Source organism: Lissotriton helveticus, chromosome 1_1, assembly GCF_964261635.1.
Source record: "Lissotriton helveticus chromosome 1_1, aLisHel1.1, whole genome shotgun sequence".
In the NCBI taxonomy this organism is placed as follows: Eukaryota; Metazoa; Chordata; class Amphibia; order Caudata; family Salamandridae; genus Lissotriton; species Lissotriton helveticus.
In genome coordinates, this window is record NC_136057.1 from 1,965,877,800 (window position 1) to 1,965,902,383 (window position 24,584).

Here is a 24,584-nt window from a genome sequence, read left to right on the forward strand (position 1 = left end):
TATCCACGCATGTCCTGGTTTATCTCATCTATCTTCTTTTTCCCCTCTTCAAGTGCGTTAGTTTCAATCAGTGCCTTCTCTAGTTCTTCTATCTCCTGTTTTTCTATAAGGATGGTGCTCTGTGCCGTTTCTATTATCAAGAGCATCCAATCCCGACTACACCTGTTTGAGATAAAGGTCCAGGTTTCTAAACATTTTTGATTGTTGACAAAAAGTCCCGGCTCATTACGTACTTGGACTCCAACTGGGATAGTTCCAGCTCTTACATATTGTGTCATAAACTCGGCATGTAGTTCTGTGCGGATAATTTTCTTTTTGAGGTTAACTAGTTCATTCCATTTTTCTCTCTTAATCATATTCTGGCAACCAGTCTAAGGGTCACCTGTGACATCTAGTAAAATAATGTAGAAGGACGCTGATGTTGTAGAAAAGGCTTTATTAAGATAGCTTCACTGATAATAAACAACTGACCCCAGCCACAGCTGACTGGCTCACGGCATGCCCACTCGCAGCTTCCCCGGGTGCTCGCCTTAGAACGCTCCCAACCGTGACATTCTGAGTGATGCCACCTCGGCGCGTTCCAAGGCGATCGTAGGGGCAGAGGTGTTGTGGTTTAGATGATCTTCCCCCTACGGTGGAAGATACCACACATCCCCCTTCCCTGCACAACTCAAGAAAACAACACATGAGAGGGACATGAGAACAATTGATCGCACACTACATGGTAACATATTGCTCCAGGTGTCTCGGACGACTAACCACCCTTTGGCTAGTTCTGCGGGTAGCGTAGGATTCCCCCAGATGCTTCTTCACGGGCAGGTCGCCCAACATCTGTGGACTGCTTTCTCTCCTGGCCTCATTAACTCTGTACTCTGGAGGGGAGTGGTACCTTAATACTCTTCCCAGGTTCCAGATTTTCCCTTCCTGAGTTTTTACTGCATTTGTAAACAGTTTTACAACTCTTGGGGGTTTGGTAAACTCAGACCAACTCGCTCTGCCTGTTAGTGCTCTGTTCTTTACTACGTCTCCTACTTTGAACCCTACCTCTTTTACGGAGTGCAGTTTGTCGAACCTGTCTTTCCTGTCTATCATGGCTTTTTGCTCCCTGTCCAATCTTTGTGACTCCTTAGAGTGTCCCGTCCACCCTTTGTGCCACCCCGGTGACAGTTTCGTGTTAGGCCTTCTTACCCTGAGCAGTTCAAAAGGAGTGACCCCAGTTGTCTGGTGAGGGGTCAGGTGGTAGGCTTCTAGACGTTTCCCTATCTCCTCCTTCCAATTTAATCCACTTGTTTTTGCTAGCTGGATGCTCTCCTTAAGAGTTTTGTTGAACCGCTCGACCATTCCGTTAGTCTCAGAGTGGTAAAATGCGCAGCGTTTGTGTTCGATTCCATTATTCTCGAGAAAGTCCCTCATTTCTTTTGAGCAGAATTGTACCCCTTTGTCAGTCAACAGACTACTGGGTAGACCTTCCCTGAGGAATAGTTCTTGCAGGAATTCGACGACCACTTTGGTGGTAATATGAGACACTATCTTCATTTCTGGCCATCTTGAGTATAGATCCACAAGCACTAGGATGTAGGGAGTGCGAGTTTCACCCATCAGTGGACCTATTATGTCCAATGCCACTTCTTCGCAAGGCCCCGACGGTGGTGGTCTACACTGCATGGGAGGCGTGTGCTGTTTTAAGACCTTGTCACTTATGGTGCATTGCATGCAGTCTCTTACTTTTTTCTCGATCACATTGTCCATGCTGGGCCACCAGTAGTCTTCCCGTATCCTCTGTTTCGTCTTGGTGATACCCAGGTGTCCTTAATGGGCCAGATCTACTAAATAGTCCCTCAAGGTCTTGGGCGGGATCAATCTAGTGCCACGGAACAGACATTCGTCCACGAGGGACAGTTTATTCCTGATCATCCAGTACGGGCAAAGACTCTCGTCTTGCTTGTCTTTGTGCTTCCAATCCTCTTTTACTCTCACACACACCTCCATCAACTGATCATCTGCTGTAAGGGCCTCTTTTCAACTTTCTTCTCCAACGGCCCCTTGAGTATTTACACAAACCTTTTCCGCTTGTGTCTCGTCTTTATCTTCTCTGTTCTCCTCGCCTGCCTCATCTTTTTCTGTTTCTCCCACAAGGCGCGAGAGGCAGTCTGCCACGAGATTCCTTGTCCCAGGCACGTATTCAACACTGAACGTATACTCCTGGAAGTTTACAACCCAATGCCTGATTCTGCTAGAGATTGCTAGAGATTGCGTAAAGCCCTTTTTTGTTGAACACATCGACCAGTGGCTTGTGGTCAGTTCTCAGGTTGAACTTTGTTCCCCAGATGAAGTCCCAGAACTTGTTCATGGCCCAGTGTACCACCAAAGCCTCCTTCTCTATCACTGAGTAGTTGACCTCTAACTTCCGAAGGGATCTCGATGCGAAGGCTATGGTTTCCTCACAACTCTCACCTACTTGTGTGAGAACTGCCCCGAGTCCTTTTGAACTGGCATCTGTTGTCACTACCGTCTTCCTGTTGGGTATGAATGCTTTGAGGCTTGGCGCCTCAGCTAGTGCCTTCCTCACGTCTTCGAATTCATTTTGGCATTCTTCATCCCAACTGAACGCCACGTCCTTCTTGAGTAATTTTCGTATGGAATAGGTCCTGCCAGCGAAATTCCGTACGAACTTGCTGTAGAACTCCAGCATTCCCATAAACGACTTTATTTCCTCTTTGTTCTTTGGCGGAACCAAAGTGATAATGGTGTTCTGGAGTTCTTCTTTGGGGCAAATTCCACTCGGTGTTACCTTGTGTCCCAAGAAGTCTAACTCTTTGCAGACAATCCTGCACTTTTCTCTCCTCACTGTGAGACCCTGCTCTCTGAATCTCGACAGCACCTGTCTCAATCTTGACTCGTGTTGTCCGTTGTTCGTGCTAAAGGCCAGTACGTCATCTTGATAGCACAAGACACCCGGAATTCCTGTAAGAATACTGCTCATGATTCTTTGGAACACCGCTGCGGCTGAGACAAGGCCGAACGGCATCCTCTTGAACTTGAAAGCTCCCATTGGTGTAACGAACGCCGTGTGTTCCTGCGAATCTTCATGAAGCCTGATTTGGAAGTAGGCCGAGGTCAAATCTAATGTTGAGAATATTTTCGCTCCTTCCAACATGCTCATCATTTGCGTGATATTTGGCAGCGGGAATTTGTCGACCACGACCTCTTTGTTCAATGCCCTCAGGTCGATGCATAGACGGACTGAACCATCTTTCTTCCTTGCTGCGACGATCGGCGCCAACCATTCCGTTGCCTCTACAGGTTCTATGACCCCTAGGTTGAACAGTTTCTATAATTCTGCTCTAACTGCTTCTTGAACTGCTATGGGAAGATTTCTTACTCTTGCTACAACTGGCACTGCATGCTCCTTCAATTTTATTTTGTGGGAGTAGTTTTTAGGCACCCTAGTTCCCCACTGAACACTTCCTTAAACTCTTCTTCAATGTTTCCCCAAGCCTCACCTACCTCTTGAACCAAAATCTGTGGGGTTTTGTTGGGGTTGAGGTATACACCTTCTTTTTGGGCCTGCCACCCCAGTATGTTGTCTCCCTCTAAGGATACTTAAACCTTTGAGACTGTCAATATGTCCTTGTAGCCAACAGTGCCCCAGAAATAACCTTTCATGTTGATCGGGTGACCACCATAGCCCCCCGGCCTTACATCCATTTTGCTCAATTTGAGTTTCCCTTTGGCCACCCTTTCAAATTCTTTAGCATTAATGATCGTTATCTTAGAACAAGAGTCGAACATAGCCTCCAACCCTGTCTCTTCAACCTTTATCGTGTCTTTAGGATTGCTGACCTGTCCGCTCTGTACATGCAAGAAAATCTCATCACACACCCGTGCAGTGTTATCTTTGCCTTGTTTCTTGTACCCCTGACCGCTACTGCAGTACTGTCTGAAATGGCCTTTCCTGCCACACTTACTACACGTGTATTTCAGCGCAGGACAATCTGTATCACTCGCCATATGTCCTTGCTTGCCACACCTATAACAGTTGCCCTTGAACATTCATCCCCCTTTGCTCTCCTTCTGTTCCTTCTGCACATTCTTTTGCTCTTTAACTGTCAACACACCTTTGCCTTCTGCTACCACTTCACTCACTTTAACCTTGCTCTCTCTGACCTTGCTTTCGCTGTCTTGTTTGATTTCGCTTACACACTGCATCATGTGTTCCACTTGCTTGGCCACTATGAGCACCTCCCTTAGTGGTGGGTCATCTTTTAGCCACAACTCTTCCCGCACCCGCTCAGTCCTGCATGTCAACATGAACTGATCTCTGATCCTTTCCTCACACGCACCCCCAAACTTGCACGTGGCAGCCAGTTTGCGTAGATCCGATACAAAATCTTCTACTGACTCCCCTTCTTTCTGTCCTCTTTTACCAAAATGGTACCGTTCCATGATAGTGCTGGTTTTCGGAAGGTAATGTAGATCTAGTTTTTTTAGACTCATTTCGAATTCATTCAATCCTCTCGCTTCATGCGCACTTAGATCTGGGAGATGTTCTAACACTTCTACTCCTTCCGCCCCCATATAGTATGACAACAATGCCACCTTCCTTTCCAGGCCTTGGTTAGGTCCACATACAACTGCATAGTTCATGAAGACTTTCTTCCATTTGTTCCACTTAATAGTGGGTACCCCTGGGCTTGTTAAGAAGAAAGGGGGGGCGTTACATTTTGCATTTTTAGCCCTAGTAGAGATATGCGTTTCTAGTACAATCACTGTTAATAGCGCCAGTAATACTCTTGGAAGTGTAATAATATTTTAACAAAAGGCCACTCTCCCGTGTTTTACTAGAAGAATAGACTCCCCATTGAAGACCAGTTCCCTTTTTCTCTTTAAAACAGTTCTTACTACAAGGTGGCAGGCGTAGGTTAGTTCTTACTGGAGCCCACTAGATGGCGCTGTCCCTCATTGAAGATTTTCCCTGACGAGGTCTCTCTCTCAATGAACCAGAGTTACAGCTCTTTCACCCCAGTTTCTTTCCTCTTTAGATGACAGGAACTACTACAAGTCATTGAAGACGCATCCCCAGTCTCCTCCGGCTAGTTTTGCTGAAGTACTGAGTTATGTCCTTGCGTCGCCTCACAATGCCTCAGAGTCGCACTAAGGCCTCTCTGCTTGCCTGTTTCTTGGGCGGTGCTGCACACAGGCTCCTGTGAGGCACTCCGCCTTGCCAAGACTTCACAAGGTTATCCACAGGGCCCACACAGTCTCTGACAGATCCGGACTACGTTCTATAGTGTCCCCCGCTATCTGCTCCTCACCTACGCCAACATTCGACCGGTGCCAGGTCCCGTCGACTCACACTTCTTTGACACACGCGAGCCTCACGGATGGTTATCTTCCGTTCGCTTGCCAACAGCCGCTGCCCCACACTTCTCAGTCCTGCGGCCCGCCTCACAGGTTCATGCACCGCTGTTTGCTAATGTTCCGCACAGCGCTAGGAGAGAGCGCACATTCTTTTGCTCCCTGACGCACTCACCGGGAAATGCGAGCACTGTCAGTCTCGTTTCATGGTCCCGTTACACAACAAAGCCTGCCTTCCGGATATCTGCTCAGCACCTCATGACCGACTCACTGCTACAATGATTCAGCATGAGGATTCTTGACCTCCCTCGTACAACAGCTAAGGTAGGTCACCAGCACCTGCCTGTTTTCTCCCGGTAGTTTTACAATCACTAGGCTGGTTGTTCGTTTGGATGTGCTGCTTGCTTCTTCATTAAAAGTCTCAGTTTCTGCTGATTGCGTGTTGGGGTCAAAGTGTTTTCTTTATCCCTTCTCTATTTACGATGATCCTCGTCGCCAGTGTGACATCTAGTAAAATAATGTAGAAGGACGCCGATGTTGTAGATGTTCAAAAGGCTTTATTAAGATAGCTTCACAGATAATAAACAACTGACCCCAGCCACAGCTGACTGGCTCACGGCATGCCCACTCGCAGCTTCCCTGGGCGCTCGCCTTAGAACGCTCCCAACCGTGACATTCTGAGTGATGTCACCTCGGCACGTTCCAAGGCGATCGTGGGGGCTGAGGTGTTGTGGTTTAGATGATCTTCCCCCTTACGGTGGAAGATACCACATCACCTCTTCCACTGGGGTAACAAGAGACCTTGTTAGCACATCAATAGCAGTCTTACTCACCTAGCTACCATTGTGAACCTATTATATGCCTGATGCAGGCATCCACTGAGACCAATTACTCTTTATATGTTTGGTGGGTAGGGTGTCAATTACTGAAGCTCTTCAAGCAACAACGTGGTTTTGGTTTGCATCCATAGGCTAATGCTTCAGGATGGAACTCTTCTACCAATTCTACGTCTTCCACAAGACCAATCTCTTCACATCTTGATGTATATACAGAACTTTTAAGGCTTCACGTGGTCTTTCAATCCCAGAGGTGTTTTTCTCTCTGGACCAGTCTTTAGTGCCAAAGTCAGACAGGTTGCCAAAAGCAGAAGTTAATTTCTTACATTCTCTCTGAGTACATAACCATCCTGTGAAAGGGAGTAGCAGAGTCATGTAACAATGACAGACACAGTCTTTCATCTACAAACTTTACCGCAGCTTGAATTCACAACCATCCTGCATGATAGGGGCTAGGGTTCCTGGACTGGGTAAATGCAATGTCCTAGTGTCCCATGAAGACTGCATTTGATTGGTAGATGGTCCACCGTCCAGCCGGGGACACAGGTGATGATGTCTGCCGCTCTGTTGGAGTACTGTCTGCCTCATTTCAAGATCCGTATCTGTCTGGCATGGCAGACACGATCAGTGTACTATGACAAAGTCAAAGGATTACCCTAGCGGAGCCAGCAGAAGAGCCAACTGGGAAAACCTGGTGCTTCTCTCAACTCTAAATGGAGTAGGGGTACCACAAATTTGCCAGCTTTTGCATCTATTTTCTATTTAATGTCAACATCCTGTGGTTGGCTCACTTGTCTAGTGAGAGAAACCCCAGAGTACCATTCTCTTTGAGACAAATAGGCCAAAAAAGAACCAACTGTACCAAGGTCAGTAAAATAAGGTCTAGTTTGCACTGACTACCACTCCGTGTAACCACAACAGGACAGGGGTGAAGGAGGGTGGCTGGTTGGTATTAGGGTGGTGGTGGTAGGGTGATGCTGGTAGGGTGGTGGTAATAGGGTAGGTGTTGGTGGTGGTAGAGTCCTTGTGGAAGTAGGGTGGAAAAGTGGCAGTGGTAGTGTTGGAGCATTGGTTTGGATTCTGGTGGTGTTGTATTGGTTAATGTTGGTAGGGTGGCATAATGGTATTGGTATGGTGGTGGGATTGTTGGTGGCATGGTGGTGATATTATGGTGTTGGTCAGGTGGTGTGGGTGGTGTTTAGTACAGAATAAAGGTGCTCCATGAACTTTTTTAGAGTAGAAATCCAAATGCTCTGTTGTTCTTAAGAAGACAAATGTGCCCTGCTTGTGAGCTGCAGATTACTCCAAGAGAAAGGAGGCATATCAGTGGAGTAGTCTTCACTTCTGACTAATGAATCTGTAAGAAATAAGACAGCACCTGGCCCTCTAGCCCATGGACATACATTTACGAAAATAAGTTAGCAAAAGTGGCATCACAAAGCATATCAATGATTAGTAATGGCACTTGGAAGATGTAAAAGTAACTGGGATCAAGCAGGAGCCAATATGCACTATGCCTCAAATTTGTGCTGATGTGCTAAAAGTAAAATAAGGTCTAGTTTGCACTGACTACCACTCCGTGTAACCACAACAGGACAGGGGTGAAGGAGGGTGGCTGGTTGGTATTAGGGTGGTGGTGGTAGGGTGGTGGTGGTAGGGAGCTGTGGTAGTAATATGGTAGGTGTTGGTGGTGACAGAGTGTTTGTGGAAGTAGGGTGGTAAAGTTATGTTATGTTATTATGTTATGTTATTATAGGTCTTCTATAGCGCGCGGCTACTCCAAAGGAGTGTCCCGGCGCTTTATGTTCCAGACCAAGAAAGAGAAAAGAAACATACACCACATAACAATAAAAGAACAGGACAGCAGGGTCAGAACAGGAAAATGTGAGACTCTAGCCAGTAAAGAGCCAGGTCTTTAAGCTCTTCCTAAAAGCAGATAAGTTGGACATGGAACGCAAGGACAGAGGTAGGGAGTTCCAAAGCTGAGGGGCCAACAACCTAAAGGATCGCCCTCCAATACGGGCTTTCTTTATGCGGGGGACTACTGCTAATGCCAATGACTCTGATCTTAAAGATCGTGCCGGCAAGTAGAAAGCCATCCTCTTTTGTAAGTATTGGGCCCCCGCGCCATGCAAGGCTTTATGAGCCAATGTCATAGCCTTGAACATTAGCCGCTTCCGGATGGGGAGCCAATGTAAAGTTCGCAGTAGGTTTGACGCCCTCACTCATCGATGCAAGCCGAAGATGGCACGTGCGGCAGCATTCTGGGCCACCTGCATGCGCTGTAAGAGGTATTCCGGCAGGCCCAGATACAGAATATTGGCGTAGTCGAGTCTGGACCCGATGAGGGCCTGAACAATTATTCTCCTATGGTCCTCCGAGAGCAGCGGAAAAAACTTCCGCAACGTCCTGAGGATACCGAAACATGTTCCAGTAAGGGTCAGCACCTGGGATTTGAGAGTAAGCCCATTGTCTATTTTAATTCCCAAGTTCTTGGCTGACTCGGAGGAGTTAACTGGAGGGAACATGTCAGCCGGCCACCATCCCTGCCAGTCCGGTTCCGAGGGGCATCAGAAGAAAAGTATCTCGGATTTATCCGAGTTGCACTTGAGGCTGTTCAGTTGGAACCAGTTAAAAACAGCCCCAAGGCACTCACGGATACTATCGCCCTTGAAATCTTCGCCCTTCCGGCAGGTGAAGAGAAGCTGGGTGTCGTCAGCATAGGAAACGATCTGGGCCCCAAAGGATTCCACCAAAGCCGCCAAACGGGTCATGAAGATGTTAAAAAGAGTTGGGCTCAATACTGAGCCCTGAGGAACTCCGACTCCCAAAGGCGACATTTCGGCAGATCCAGGGGAGGCCCAGACCGTTTGTCGGCGGTTGGTCAGAAAGGAACAAAACCAACTGAGCACCGACCCCCTCAGACCGATGGCATGTAGTCTTATGAGGAGATCCTCATGGGGGACGGTGTCGAAAGCCGCCGACAGATCTAACATCACCAACATCACCCTGCCTCCGGCATCCAACGCCTCCTTAACAATCTCTGAAACCTCAAGGAGTGCGGTTTCTGTACTTAGGTTAGGTCGAAAACCTGATTGAGACGCGTGCAGAAGCTTGTTGGATTCCAAAAAATTGGAGAGTACGCCATGAACATGTTTCTCCAAGATTTTCGTGAGAGCCGGGAGGAGCGAGATAGGCCTATAGTTGGCAGGGGTGTCTGGGGCAAGGCTAGGCTTTTTAAGAAGAGGGATGGCCATGGCCTGTTTCCAGAGGTGTGGAAGGGCCCCCTGACTTAAAGAAAGGTTTAAAATGGGGTTAGCCAGAGGGTTAACAACTTCTGCCATTCTGGCTAGAAATTTGGCAGGGCAAGGGTCACGTGGTGATCCAGATTTAAAACTCATCATAAGTGCTAGTGAAGAAGATTCCGTAAGAGGTGGGAAAACCGCTAGCACAGGGCCGGGAGTAGGCAAATAAACTGACTCTTCCAATGAGAGCGGGATGACAGTTGTTGGCCTCGGGGGAAAGGAGTCCTGTATCTGCCTGATTTTGGTGGTGAAGAAATTGGCTATGGTGTCAGCCCAGGTGTCAGCAGGAGCTTCCTGTGCTAAGTTAGATCGCTGGGTAGTGAATTCTCTGACAACCGCGAAAATCTCCTTACAGGAATTGGCTGCTTCCTCGATTCTTTTAGCGAAGTAGCCTTTCTTTTCCTGGAGGACTAATCTATGGTAGGTTTTAATCATGGATCTATAGGTCAGTTTTGCCTCGGTCTCGTACTGAGCTCTCCATGTCCGTTCGGCAGCTTTACATAGCCTGCGGGAATGAGCTAGTTCCGCAGTAAACCATGGTGCCGAGACCCGTTTGATTATTTACAACAAGGGGTGGTGAGGGACAGAGTCTCTGAATTAAGCAGAATACTCTCACCCAGTCAAGAGATCAGGGCTAGATCCAACACCGTTTTTTAGCTCATTGCACCATCCCAGTTTCAGAACCTGGCTGTATGCAAATTAGTCTGTTCCTGTCCCAGTGCATGATGGGAACAGGGCAAACCAAACTACAAAAGCCAATTCTTACACTGGGAAGGAAACAAGCATCCGGGGACCGGTTTCTGGCATTACAGCCGTCTTCGGCCCGGCTTGCTTGAATCCTGATGGTGCAATGAGCAAGGGACTCATGTCTGAGTATACCCTTCCACGCTTAGGGAGACCCGTTTGATGGCGGTACGTGGGGGCTGTGCAGGAGCAAGCTCATTCAGTCTGGCTAAAAGCCAGGTCTGCAGGGTTTCAAGATCCTTATCCAGTTCACCAGTATAAGACACGGGATGGTTCACAAGGGCCTGGGCAAGCAGGTCAGGAGTCACCCGATGGTATGCTCTAAAGGCAGAGCCCTGTTGTCTCAGAGCGGTGACTGCTGATTTCTCAGTGCCAAGTATTTGGAAATGAGCTAGTCGATGGTCGGACCATAGAACCGGCATCATTGCAGTCACCTCAACCGGAAAGGTAGAAAAGACCTGGTCTAAGGTATGGCCCTTGTCGTGGGTCGGGCCAAAAAGATAGGGGAACAGGCCCAAGGAGGATGTAATATCTAGCATCCTAATAGTATCCGGATCGTGACTATCTTCCATATGGAAGTTAAAGTCCCCGGCAAGCACGCACCTCTCCGTTCTCAGCACTAAAATAGACATGACTTGTTGGAGTTCTTCAAAAAAGGACCCCACAGGCCCCGGAGGTCTATATACTAGGAGCCCCTTAACAGAATAAAGTGGCAGTGGTAGTGTTAGAGCATTGGTTTGGATTCTGGTGGTGTTGGATTGGTTAATGGTGGTAGGGTGGCATAATGGTATTGGTATGGTGGTGGGATTGTTGGTGGCATGGTGATGATATTATGGTGTTGGTCAGGTGGTGTGGGTGGTGTTGTTAGAGCGATGGTAGGATGTTGTTAGAGGTGCTGTTAGTGTGTGGGTGGTAGAGTGTAGTTGCTGGTAAGGTGGTGTGTTTTGTTTATGTTTATGTTTATGTTTTTATGTTTATGTAATTTGTATAGTGCAACAAATACCCTGGGGTGTCTCGGCGCTTTTGATCTTTAAGGGACAAGGGTCAGCAGATGGAGTCATTGATCAAATAACCAGGTCTTTAAGGCTCATCGAAAGGAGATAAGTGTGGGACTGGTTTTGATCGACAGGGGCAAGGAGTTCCAGAGTTTTGTGGTCGCCACCAGAAAGCGTCTATCTCCCCAAGTGGCAGTTTTTGTGCGAGGAACCTGTAGCAGGAAAGTGGAGGCTGATCGCAGCGATCTTTTTGGGGCATAGATCTGAAATGCATTCCTCAGGAAGCGAGGTCCCGTCTCATGTATGGCTTTGTAAGCGATGCAGAGTGCCTTGAATTTAATCCTGTTCCTAACTCGTAGCCAATGGAGGTGGCGTATGGCCAAAGAGGTAGAGTGCTATTTGGGGATGCCGAGCAGGACTCTAGCTGCCGCGTTCTGAATGGACTGCAGCTTGTTTAGGACTTGTTCCTGTGCGTTAAGGAATAGCGCATTACTGTAGTCCATTTTTGAGAAGACCAAGGTGGAAATCAGGGTTTTTCCTGCTGAGGCTGGCAGGTATGGAAGTAGTTTTTTGATTTTTTTCAGTGTGAAAAAAGAGGAAGAGACTACTGAATTCACGTGATGTTTGAATGACAACCTGTCATCAAAGATAACTCCAAGGTTTCTGACCTTGTTCACCGGGATCGGTGGGGGGCCCATTTGCTTGGGCCACCAGATGGAGGACCAATTCGGTGAGATGTGGCCAAAGGTCATAACCTCGGTTTTGTCGGAGTTAAGTTTCAAGCAGTTCCTCGACATCCAGGAGCAGATGGCTAACATCCCCTCCTGGAATCTCGAGGCAACTGCTGGTCCGTCCCTATGAACCGCCAAAACCAGCTGGGTGTCATCAGCGTAGGTGGTTAGAGATAAACCGTGAGTTTTTATCACTCTCGCTAGGTCCGCTACATATATATTAAATAGTGTAGGGCTTAACGATGAGCCTTGGGGTACCCCGCAGGGTAAGGTGGAGAAGGGAGAATAAAATTCCACCAATCTCACCGCCTGCGTGCGGTTGGCCAGAAAAGAAGCAAGTAAGTTCTTGGCCGAATGGTTGACCCCCAAGGCTGCGACACGGTTGATCAGGATGTTATGATCAACCGTGTCGAAGGCGGCGGACAGATCTAAAAGTATAAGGATCGCCGCCCCACCGTGGTCTAAGATGTTCCTGATTTCATCGGAGGCCTTTATCAGGGCGGTTTCTGTTCCATGGCCCCTCCTGAAGCCAAACTGCGTGTCATCAAGAAGCTGATGCATATCAATGAATTCTGACAGCTGTTTGTTCATCACAGATTCAAAGATTTTAGCAGGGAAAGGGAGACAGGCGATGGGTCTATAATTGACAGATTCAGTAGGGTCAAGAGACGGTTTCTTGAGCAGTGGTTTAATAATTGCCTTTTTCCATATTTCCGGGTAGACTCCTGTTTGAAAAATGGAATTGCAAACGTCTGTCAAGGAGGGGGTAATAGCCTCCATAATGGAGTTAGATACCGAAGGTGGGCATGGGTCTAAGGGGATCCTGACTCCATGGATATGATGAGTTTACTGATCTGTTGGGATGAGACCGGGTGAAAGGCGGAAAAACTAGGTCTCGGAACAAGGGGCTGGGGATGGGACGGAGTAATTTCCGGAGAATTGGGAGTGGTAAAAGTGGTGTATATGTTGGCGACCTTGGTTGCGAAGAATGTAGCTACAGAATTGCAAAGGTCTTGAGATGCCTCAATTGGAGGGCCTGTGGGGGGGTTGGCTAGGGAGTCAACAACTTGGAACAGCTTCCTGGCTGAATTCTGCGCCATGTCGATCTGGGATATAAAGTACTCCCTTTTGGTTTTCAGGATGGCCCTTTTATATATTGCTAAAGCATTTTTATAGATTAGTTTGTCTTCGGTGCTGTAGTGTTTGCGCCAGTGCCTCTCGAGGTTTCTACAGTGCTGTCGGTGGAGTCTAAGGTCCTCGGTGAACCATGGCGCAGATGGTACAGCAAGGTTCAGAGAGACACGTTTGGTAGGTACTAATTGATCGACAGCCCCCTGAATCCAATCCTGGTATCTATTAGAGGCCAGGATTGGGTCTGGGGAAGCCTCAAACGGGGAGTTTGTAAGGGTAGCAGAGAGAAGTGGGGTGTCGAGACTCTTCCAGACTTTGATGCTTTTAGGTGCGAGGATTCTGTTCTGTGGGGGGTTAGGGTTATGGACTGGTAATGTGAAGATTACTGCACAGTGGTCTGACCATGCTAGAGGGAGAATGGTAGCTACTGAGATGTGGAGATTATTAGTGAATACACCATCAAGCATATGGCCCGCTTGGTGGGTGGAGGCCGTGACTAGTTGTTGAAGTCCAACTGCCTGTAAGTCAGAGATTAACTGGCTGGTGTCCTTGTCATCTGTGCCTTCTAAGTAAAAATTAAAATCACCCAAAATGGTGTAGTCAAGAGGTTCTAATGAGAGTTCTATAAGTTTGTCTAAAGAAGAAAGAAAACGTGCACGGGGTCCCGGGGGGCGATAGAGTAAAATGCCTTTGAAGGCTTGATTATGATTGAGAAAGATGGAGTAAGCCAAAGCCTCACATTCTAATCCATAAATAGGTTCTATTTTTACAGGATAGATAGCTTTGTGGATGATGGCTAAGCCACCACCCTTCCCTATAGTTCTGTCTAGTCTGGCCACACAGTATCCGTCAGGAGTGGCGTCGCGGAAATCAGGGCCAGAGGCCGCATCCCCCCACGATTCCGTGACGAAAAGAATGTCAAGTTCCTGATCGCCAATACATTCGCTAATTTCTAAATGATGTTTGGGAAGGGAGCGAACGTTGGCCAATGCCATGCGATATGTAGGTTTGGGGTCCTGGTTTTTGGTCTTATAGTCCTTGGTCCTAGGGCATGTTATTGTGAAAAAGAAGGGAATTTTAAAATTACATCCCGGGCAAATTTCCGGGGCAGTGATACTGTTGGTGAGTAGTGACAGGGTCTCACAACACGGGCTGAACTTACTGGTATTAAGATCCCTTAGCTGATTTGAGGAATATCGTCGAGGGATGCCAGTAGGATGGATGGACTCAGAGCCAGGGAGTATGGCCCTGGGCCCGGGACAGGCGCGGACGGGCGCAGACGGGCTTGCCTTAGGCGCGCCTTTGGCTCGCCCACGGCGCACCCGCTGCGTACGTCTGCTGCGCGTCCGGGGGGGCATCCTGTTTTTATGCCGGTGTTGGTGAGCAGCTGGACTGCTAACCTCGGCGCTAACAGGAAGTGAAGTTTCAGACTTCCTGTTGGGCGATCTATCCCTCCACACAACCTGAATGCTCAGTGGTGGACCGGGGAACACGCCAAGTACTGCACAAAGTAAGTTCTTCAATCAAAATACATTTGTGACTAAAACAGAATATATGTGACTGTTTAAAAACTGCTAGGAGCACTTCTAAACTGTGGTACTGTCGGCGCTTTAAAAACAGTTAAAAAGAGTATTAAACAATTTAGAAAATAGTAGTGAGCTGGGCATTGGTAGTCAATGCTCCGTTCAGCGTGGTGGTGTCCCAAAATGAATCCACGAGCTGGATGATTCAGTTGTTTTTATGCCGGTGTTGGTGAGCAGCTGGACTGCTAACCTCGGCGCTAACAGGAAGTGAAGTTTCAGACTTCCTGTTGTGCGATCTATCCCTCCACACAACCTGAATGCTCAGTGGTGGACCGGGTAACACGCCAAGTACTGCACAAAGTAAGTTCTTCAATCAAAATACATTTGTGACTAAAACAGAATATATGTGACTGTTTAAAAAACGCTAGGAGCACTTCTAAACTGTGTTACCGTTGGCGCTTTAAAAACAGTTAAAAAGAGTATTAAACAATTTAGAAAATAGTAGTGAGCTGGGCATTGGTAGTCAATGCTCCGTTCAGCGTGGTGGTGTCCCAAAATGAATCCACGAGCTGGATGATTCAGTTGTTTTTATGCCGGTGTTGGTGAGCATTTGGACTGCTAACCTCGGCGCTAACAGGAAGTGAAGTTTCAGACATCCTGTTGGCGATCTATCCCTCCACACAACCTGAATGCTCAGTGGTGGACCGGGGAACACGCCAAGTACTGCACAAAGTAAGTTCTTCAATCAAAATACATTTGTGACTAAAACAGAATATATGTGACTGTTTAAAAACAGCTAGGAGCACTTCTAAACTGTGTTACTGTCGGCGCTTTAAAAACAGTTAAAAAGAGTATTAAACAATTTAGAAAATAGTAGTGAGCTGGGCATTGGTAGTCAATGCTCCGTTCAGCGTGGTGGTGTCCCAAAATGAATCCACGAGCTGGATGATTCAGTTGTTTTTATGCCGGTGTTGGTGAGCAGCTGGACTGCTAACCTCCGCGCTAACAGGAAGTGAAGTTTCAGACTTCCTGTTGGGCGATCTATCCCTCCACACAACCTGAATGCTCAGTGGTGGACCGGGGAACACGCCAAGTACTGCACAAAGTAAGTTATTCAATCAAAATACATTTGTGACTAAAACAGAATATATGTGACTGTTTAAAAACCGCTAGGAGCACTTCTAAACTGTGTTACCGTCGGCGCTTTAAAAACAGTTAAAAAGAGTATTAAACAATTTAGAAAATAGTAGTGAGCTGGGCATTGGTAGTCAATGCTCCGTTCAGCGTGGTGGTGTCCCAAAATGAATCCACGAGCTGGATGATTCAGTTGTTTTTATGCCGGTGTTGGTGAGCAGCTGGACTGCTAACCTCAGCGCTAACAGGAAGTGAAGTTTCAGACTTCCTGTTGGGCGATCTATCCCTCCACACAACCTGAATGCTCAGTGGTGGACCGGGGAACACGCCAAATACTGCACAAAGTAAGTTCTTCAATCAAAATACATTTGTGACTAAAACAGAATATATGTGACTGTTTAAAAAACGCTAGGAGAACTTCTAAACTGTGTTACCGTCGGCACTTTAAAAACAGTTAAAAAGAGTATTAAACAATTTAGAAAATAGTAGTGAGCTGGGCATTGGTAGTCAATGCTCCGTTCAGCGTGGTGGTGTCCCAAAATGAATCCACGAGCTGGATGATTCCGTTGTTTTTATGCCGGTGTTGGTGAGCAGCTGGACTGCTAACTTCGGCGCTAACAGGAAGTGAAGTTTCAGACTTCCTGTTGGGCGATCTATCCCTCCACACAACCTGAATGCTCAGTGGTGGACCGGGGAACACGCCAAGTACTGCACAAAGTAAGTTCTTCAATCAAAATAAATTTGTGACTAAAACAGAATATATGTGACTGTTTAAAAACCGCTAGGAGCACTTCTAAACTGTGTTACCGTCGGCGCTTTAAAAACAGTTAAAAAGAGTATTAAACAATTTAGAAAATAGTAGTGAGCTGGGCATTGGTAGTCAATGCTCCGTTCAGCGTGGTGGTGTCCCAAAATGAATTTGGTTGTGGTAGTGGTAAGGTGATGGTGGTAGTTGTTGGTAATGGTATGCTGGTGGTGGTACAGTGTTGATGGTGGTAGGGAGGTGGTGTTAGGGTTATGTTAGTTTTAGTGGTATGGTAGTGGTGATAGGGTGGTAGGAGGGTGGTGCTAGTTAGATGGGGTACGTTGGGGTGGTGGTTGAGTGCAGGAGCTAGGGTGCTTGTGGTAGGATATAGTTGTGGTCAAATGTTTGTGGTGGTGTAGGAGGTGGCAGGATGGTGGAAAGGTGTTAGTAATGGTAGGGTGGTGGTTTGGCGGTGCGGGTGGTGTTGGTAGTCCTGCCACCACCTCGCTACCCCCACCACTCTAATACTGTAACACTACCACCCTGCCTCGACTCTATGAACCTATCACCACTACTTCTCAACCACCATAACATCAACATCACCCTACAACCACCAACCCACACCCTATATCTACCCTAGTATCCCACAACCACCACCATACCACTACCCTTTCAACAACCTACCACCACTATACAAACCCACAACCACTATATCACTATACCACCAACACCAACTTACAACCACTAGGCCACACCCTAAAACCAATCTACCACTCTCCCACCACCACCTTCCTTCCACCTTCCGGCCAACAAGATATTAACGACCATACTCTAAGCCCCTCCACCAATGCCATCCAAACTATCATCACTATAAACCCAAAACCCTTCCACCAACAACACATTACCAACACCATACTGGGTGGTGTTCGACTGTGGGTTGGTGGTGATAGTGGTCTTGGTGTTATGGTGGTAGAGTGGTTGTGGTAGGGTGATGGTAGAGTGTTGGGGTGGTGTTAGGGTGGGAGTTGGTGGTTTTTGGGCAGTGGTATGCTCATTATGTAATAGAATTGGTGGTAGGTTGCTAAATTAGTGATAGTAGGTTGGTAAATTAGTGGTAGTAGGTTGGTGGTGTTAGGGTGTTGGTGGCAGGGTGTTGGTTGGGTGTTATGCTGGTACTAGGGTGTTGGTAGGGTAGTAGACTAGTAGTGGTAGTGATAGGGTTAGAGGAGAGCTAGGGTGGTGTAGAGTGTTGGTGTTAGTCTGATGGTGGTGGTGTTATTGTGTTATTTATTGACGTTTTCCAAGAATGTCTAAAAATGCTTGTGGGGCTGCCATTCTTGTAACATGTAAACATGTAAAGACTGTAGAAACAAACAGTTGCTTAATGTAGTGCAGTAAAGCTTTGTTAAAAACAAGTGAATATTGCTTCACGACAAACATTTAATTTTGACACTACAATGTTGTCAAAGGCAATTATTGTTGATTCCAAAAGCTATAGCCTTTAACAATGTGTTTAAGTTGTGTTGTATAGTTGTTGGACCTTGCCCTTTTTGCAGGGTTATCCCCAAACCTTTTGCTTCTTCCTCCTATTTTTTACTGACCTGCTGTTGTTGGTTTTAGGACTCTGGGCACTTTACCACAGCTAATCAGTGCTAAAGTGCATATGCTCTCTGTGTAAATTGTTATTATGATTGGGTCTCCCTGATTGGCATATTTTGATTTACTGCTCAGTCCCTAGTAAAGTTCACTGGGTGTGCTGGGGCTGGTAAATCAAATAGTAATAGTGGGCCTGCAGCACTTATTAAGCCACCCACATGAGTAGCACTGAAAAGATATCTCAGGCCTGCCACTGCAGTGCCTGTGCACAGTTTGCTGACTGCCATGTATGTCGACCTGTCAAGTGCACCCACTTGCCAGGCCCTAAGCTTCCCTTTTCTTACATATAGTACACCCCTATGGTAGGCCCAAGGTAATCCCTTGGCAGGGTGCAGTATATGTGAAAGGTAGGAAATGTACTGATGTGTGTAACATGTCTTGAAAGTGAAATACTTCCAATTTCGTTTTTCACTATTAAAAGGCTATCTTGCCCCATAGGACTGAATGGGGAATGCTTTGTAACATTTTACAAGCATATCTTCCCAAAGGGATAAGATTGAAAAATTAAGTTTAGGCTCTCTGAACTCAGAATTTAATAACACATCTTTTACTAAAGATGGTTTTTAAATTGTGTTTGAAAATGCCACTTTTAGAAAATAGGCATTTTCTTGTTTAACCATTCTGTGTATCTCTGCCTGTTTGTGTATTGACTGTCAGTTTTTGCAGTGACAGGGGCTTTGGAAGTGCATTCTCTCAGACATCCACCAGGGGGGTTGATGTGTGTCCTGTCTTTCCTGAATGAGTCAGGGCTTTGGCTGAATAAAACCGGGCTGCATTCAGAGTAGGGGGAGGAGTTATCACTAGCACCTGAATAGGCCCGGTCTGAATTTAGAGTGGTGGGAGGAAATTTCCCTTGCACCTAGATAGGACCTGTCTTACTTACATAATGCTGTCTCCACCTTATGCTGGGCAGCTGCACCAGAGAGGACAGAACTGGTTTGGACAGGGCTTAGAGACCCTTGCACAAAGAGAACAAAGACATTTGGGGTATAAGTAGTAGATCTAAAACGCCTGAACTTAAGACTACTTCTGGAATCAAGAGGAAACTTTGCCAATGAGAAGAGCTAGAAACACTAAGAAGAAGTACTGTCCTTGCTGTGTGTCTGGTGTTGGCCCGTAGTTGCTGTTTCTGCCAAGGAAAGGAAAAGGACTTTGCTGTGTGCTGAGTCCCCTGCTTGAGGGAAGTCTCCAAGGGCTTGAGTAGAGCTTACCTCCTGTTTTGAAGCCTCAGGAACACAAAGAATTCACCCCCAGCTCCCCTGAACTTCATTACTGGGAGTTCTGACCTGCCATGAGTGCCTGTGACTGTGTGGGGCCTCTGGAGGTTGTTTCTGCAGCTGGGAGCTGGAAAGCAATGCAACAACAAGAAAATTGACGCATCGCTCTTCTTGCAACAGTTTTTACAACACATTGGCGTGGTGCTAGAAGAATCTCTCCACACCGCCGTGCTGCTGCTGAAACTGACACAACGCCTGTTTCCGCTGCAAGAATTAACGCATCAAGGGATCGCGGCTGAAGAAATCGATGCAGCTCCGCTCGATGCCGCCACATCATTCGCTGACACATCCCGGATTTCCACGCGTCGTCCCTGTGCGGCAAGTTTTCCCGATGCATCACCCACAGATCGGAGTCATCTCAGATGCGACGCATCGCTTCCCCCTACAGACCGGACCCGACGCATCGCTCCCCTGTGTTCAGCGGAACTGTCTCATCGCATCCACGAGGATCTCAGGCCCCGAAGCATCTCTTTGTTTTTTTACACTTCCCATCGCTGCAGCTGTTTGACTTGGTGAATTTTGTCGCAACCACAGGTAGTTTGCAAGAAATCACGCATCCATTGCTTTCTATGGACTCAGTTGCTGAAACCTTTCGAAAGTCATGTTTCTTAATACGTGTATGTTGGACTTTTGTAACTTTGGTCTTGTTAAGTTTAGATAAAGATACTTTATTTTTCTAAACCAGTGTGGTGTCCATATGTGGTGTTATCACTGTGTTACTGTGAGCATTGGTACAAATACTTTACACATTGCCTTTGGGATAAGCCTGTCTGCTCGTGCCAAGCTACCAAGGGGGTGAGCAGGGGTTATCTAAAGTGTGTATCCCCATTACCCTGACTAGAAGCAAGGGTCTCTATTTGGACAAAGGTACCTACCTCTGCCAACTAGAGACCCCCATTTCTAACAAAAGTGGATCTACTATATAGAGTATTGCACTGCTCAATGACAATCCAGAGCCTCTCTCAAGTTGTCAGGGCACACAGCGTGACATCGATTGGGGCTTTGAAGATGCCGGGGGCTGCTGCACTCTCTTAGTCTTACCTTGCTGCGGTCAGACCACTGGTTCAGTCTCCTCCATTCTTCTCCCTAGATGAGGCCCTGGCTGGACGATGCCTTCAGCGGCTTCCTCGTGCTGCATCTTCCTGTCCACAGAATCCTCTTTCCCGGATTCATGGGATTAAGAATGGCATAAGCCACGAAGGCTGCCATTCAGCTATTAATTATGGAAGTTTCGCAATACTTCATGGTGACATCACTGTGCTTAGGTAATTTCCTGGTTTTGGGAATAAAAATGTTGGTTTCCTTTTCCTCCTTGCATCGCAGCACTTCTTCATCTCATATGTGTGTGGTTCCTCGCTCATGATAGCTCCAGGGTTTCCTGCGATCTTCAGTCCTGTATTTTTCCTGTATTTTTCAGCTTGTTGAGTTCTCCAGTTTGTTCTTTCTTCTTCTGCTGAGTATTGTGGCCATCTCCCAGACAGTCTCCATTCTCATGGAGCCTTGCTGCCATCTGGGAGGTTTTATACCTTTGGGCATTTTCCTCTGTTGGGGCTCAAGGCACCATCTGCTTAGGCGCTTCAAAGTGCCTAAAGCATTTTAGCTACTTAAGGGGTCACCCTTATGTCTGGCAGAACAAGCCACAGTCAGAGGTCTCCTGCTAGATGTCCTGCCCCTTCAAGGTCTATGCTATGACAAAGCCCCGTGAACGCTATACCCTTTCTTTTTGCGGTTATGCAGGAGTGAATGGTGTAAGGGTTTTAAAGAACAACACAGTACGGTTGAATTTAGAACACAAGAGTGGGAGAAGAGGTCAAGCAACAACCAGCAAGGGTAGAAACTGACAAGCACTAACAATGACCTGGTGTCAGAAGTTCACTTTAATATGCTCCATTGGTGAAAGGGTAAGTGGAAGAGAATGCTGATATGTATATGCTGCCTCACATTTGTTCATTTTTAAGTTACCTGTGTGTATTGTTATGGTGCTTGTCAAAAATATGACGTCCATCAGGGTATAAAAAAACAAGTAAATGTGACACAGCAGCAAACCAGAGACGTATCTACCATTGGTGCCACAGGTGCATTGCACCAGGGCCCAGAACTGTGAGGGGCCAATTGAACCCTGACAGAGCTGTATATTACTACCCCAACATCAAAGGCCCCAGTTATCTTTGTTGCACCAAGGACCATGGCATCCTTGCTACGCTACTGTGTAAATACTTATTCTTTAAAGCTATTTTGCAAGGCGTGCAAATTAGTAATACATTGTTTTATGATATAAATGAATTTTCATTCTGCAATGCTGTTTCTGACCCTCAAGCGTTGAAACATAAACCTTTTCAAAGCACTGCATGTTTGATGATGAATAAAACATCCTCTAAATTATACAAAAGGTAACCCACAAATAAGTAAATATCACACGACGGCAATCATTAATTCGTAAAAACATATTCAGAATAATGAAGGGTAGGGAGTATGTTTAGAGCTTCATCACCAGTAACAGATACAGGCTGCAAAAATGTATTTTTCTGAAATTTGTCACATTCTACATTAGTTTTCGTATTACAGATTGCTTGCATTCAGTTCTTGGAAACACAGAGAAGCCTTCCCCTTGATGCTGGCACCTCGCACTCCTCCCCCAGCTCAAGTGCATCCCCACCCCGCCCATTGTCATTCTGTATTACGGCTAATTGCCACATATAGAATGACAATGGGGCAGTCTGGGTTCCTCTAAGGATTTCCCAAAAATTCTGAAATATTCAAATTGGTGGGGTATTTATTCCAATGGACGAGTTTTCGCCTGTTTTGCTCTATAAGCAGATACAATCTCAGCTCGGCCTGGACACACACGTATTTTGTTGCACAAATTTAGAATTGCTGAATTCATTGAAATGGTTCCTATTCTGCACAGAATGTCACCAGTACAGTGCGGTGACCCGTGGGAGGGGGTGGAAAACTCCCCACTTAATGGACATTTGGCACAGTCATGTGGGAATTGGTTCCTCTTTCTAAATCTAAACGTGTCCCTTTTGAGTATGGAGCGGTTGTAACTCACTCAAGTATTGATAAAGATCAATTCAAAATGGTCAGGCGATTTAGTTGATGTTTCCTAAGTTAAATTTGCCCGGCGTAAAACGCCTCTAATACCATACGAAGTTATCCAATAAAGAGGCAGGCGCTGGAGACAGGAAGACAGGAAACAAGTTTTATTCCGACGGAGTAGAACACGTCAGATCGGACAACAAGGTATCGTCTCGAGGTGCTCTCTCAGCTTCTCTGAGACCTGGTCTTTTATACACTGGTTTAAGACATGTGAACGCTCTTTATTACAACAAAGACATTGTGAAGTATGAGGATGACATCCCCGGCACCCCCCCCCCCAGTTCCGGCCCCTTCCAACACATGACAACAGTAGAGGCCCTTACCCCTCATACAATGGGAGGGGGCTATCACGCAGCTGAGTGTTCTGCCGATTCCTTTGGAATGTGTGCGCCTGATCGAATCTCAGGGGGTGGGGAGGTCATGATCAATAGTGGCTCCTTTCAAGAGAGGCGAGTGCATACAGTAGTGGGCAATAAACTGTATCCTCAGGCAAAGGGATGACCAGTGGTCCATGTAGAAAATCAGGCTCGGAGGAAGGGGTCATCAAAGGAGGGGTATTCATGAAAGGAAAGGAGGTGTTGGTCAGGCGCGGGGTGTGATTCTCAGAGACAGAGTCATGCGGGAGGGGAGGGCTCATGACTTGTGCATGTGAGAGCGGGGACAGCGTGGGGGAGGCTTGCAAAGTTCAGGGAAGTGCGCTGACGGGCGATCGTGAACAGGGAGACCATGGTACCTAAAAATGGCTGTCGTGTAGGTTCATACGTGAGTCTGCAAGATGGCGTAGATGATGTTCAGTACACGAACTAAAATTCCACAGTCCTCCCTTTTGACATGTCTCGCCAGCTTGTCAGTTCGGATCGATCCCCATGAGACCACGCACCTCTATCTCGTATAGGGGACTCATGTGCTCAGTCTTAAAGTCCAAAGTCTTAGGGCATATACAATTGGAAATGAGTGCACACAAAGGTGGTAAACATTGAATACCTAAACAACACCCACACAGTATCATGATTGGCATCAATATAAACGTAAACAATCTCCATCCCCAGGCCTTCAAAGTGTCCCAGAACCAGCCTCCAAGCGACCATCCTTCCTGCTCCTGATGAACCTCTGAGGACAGTCTGTGGAGGTGTTCGATGGCTTTGTAGACTGAAGGTGAGTTATCTGGCACATAGGTGCAACAGCTGGAGCCGATGATGCGGCATGCACCTCCGCGGTCGGCCAGAACCACATCTAGAACAAGATGGTTTTGAAGAGCCACCAGGCGGACTGCCTGAAGCTCAGCCGTGTTGTTAGCAAGGATGCCAGCGGTGATGTTAATGGTTTTTTCCACTGCCTGAGTCAGGTGTCGGATAGCGCGGCTATTTGCCATTGGGCCCCACAGAGGAACAAGTCCCTTCGCCGCATCCAGGAACTGTGCTCCGGTGGAGTCGGCATGTCCAATGTCTCCAGCACGCTTTTGCCGGTGATGGTAGGCTGGGGCCACATATGTGGGAGGAAGAATGAAGGCGATGTAGCACGTACCCCTCCAGCCTTTCGGGAGCCAAGTGTAAGCTTTGGTGCCACAAACAAAGTACATATTCGGGGAAGCAACAAAGGAGGGGGGGTCAGCTGAGACCAATGTTTTGGTGATGCGACAGGAACTGTGACCCACCAGCTGCGTTCCCTGGCCTTCGAGGCATACGAGTCCTGTGACATTGATGACAGACAGGGCCACGGTCAGGGTGGCAGCCGTTTGTTTCCGCAGGTGGGAGAAGGTGGGTCTGGCTGGATTGTGGAGCACTTGCATTTCGACTCTTTCTTTGGCAGGGATGTTCGTAAGGAAGGCTGAACCTGAAATCACAGGACAAAAGGGGGCAGAAGTCTTTCCTGTTTTGTTCAGCCAGAACCCATAGTAGAAGTGCGACACTGTTTGACCAGAAGCGGCGTTGTCCTTGTGGCTTTCCTGCAAGAGGATCAACCAGGCGAGGCAGGAGCCGTGAACTGAGAAAGGAGAAGGGATGAAGGGGATGGAGTGTCCGGTGGCATGCGGGAGCAACCCGCAGATCCA

At 47.2% G+C, this 24,584-nt stretch overlaps 1 protein-coding gene across 2 annotated transcripts in view; it reads left to right on the forward strand.

The window, feature by feature from the left end:
• Positions 1 to 24,584, forward strand: part of RWDD3 (RWD domain containing 3) — a 424,436-nt gene that overhangs the window by 22,398 nt on the left and 377,454 nt on the right. The window contains exon 1 of one of the 2 annotated variants that reach the window (XM_078644133.1): positions 5,468 to 5,682. The exons of the other annotated variant lie outside the window; for it this stretch is intronic. The gene's annotated coding sequence lies outside the window, so the exon portion shown is untranslated. Of the gene's footprint in view, positions 1 to 5,467; positions 5,683 to 24,584 lie in introns of those variants that run through there. 2 annotated transcript variants of the gene reach the window in all.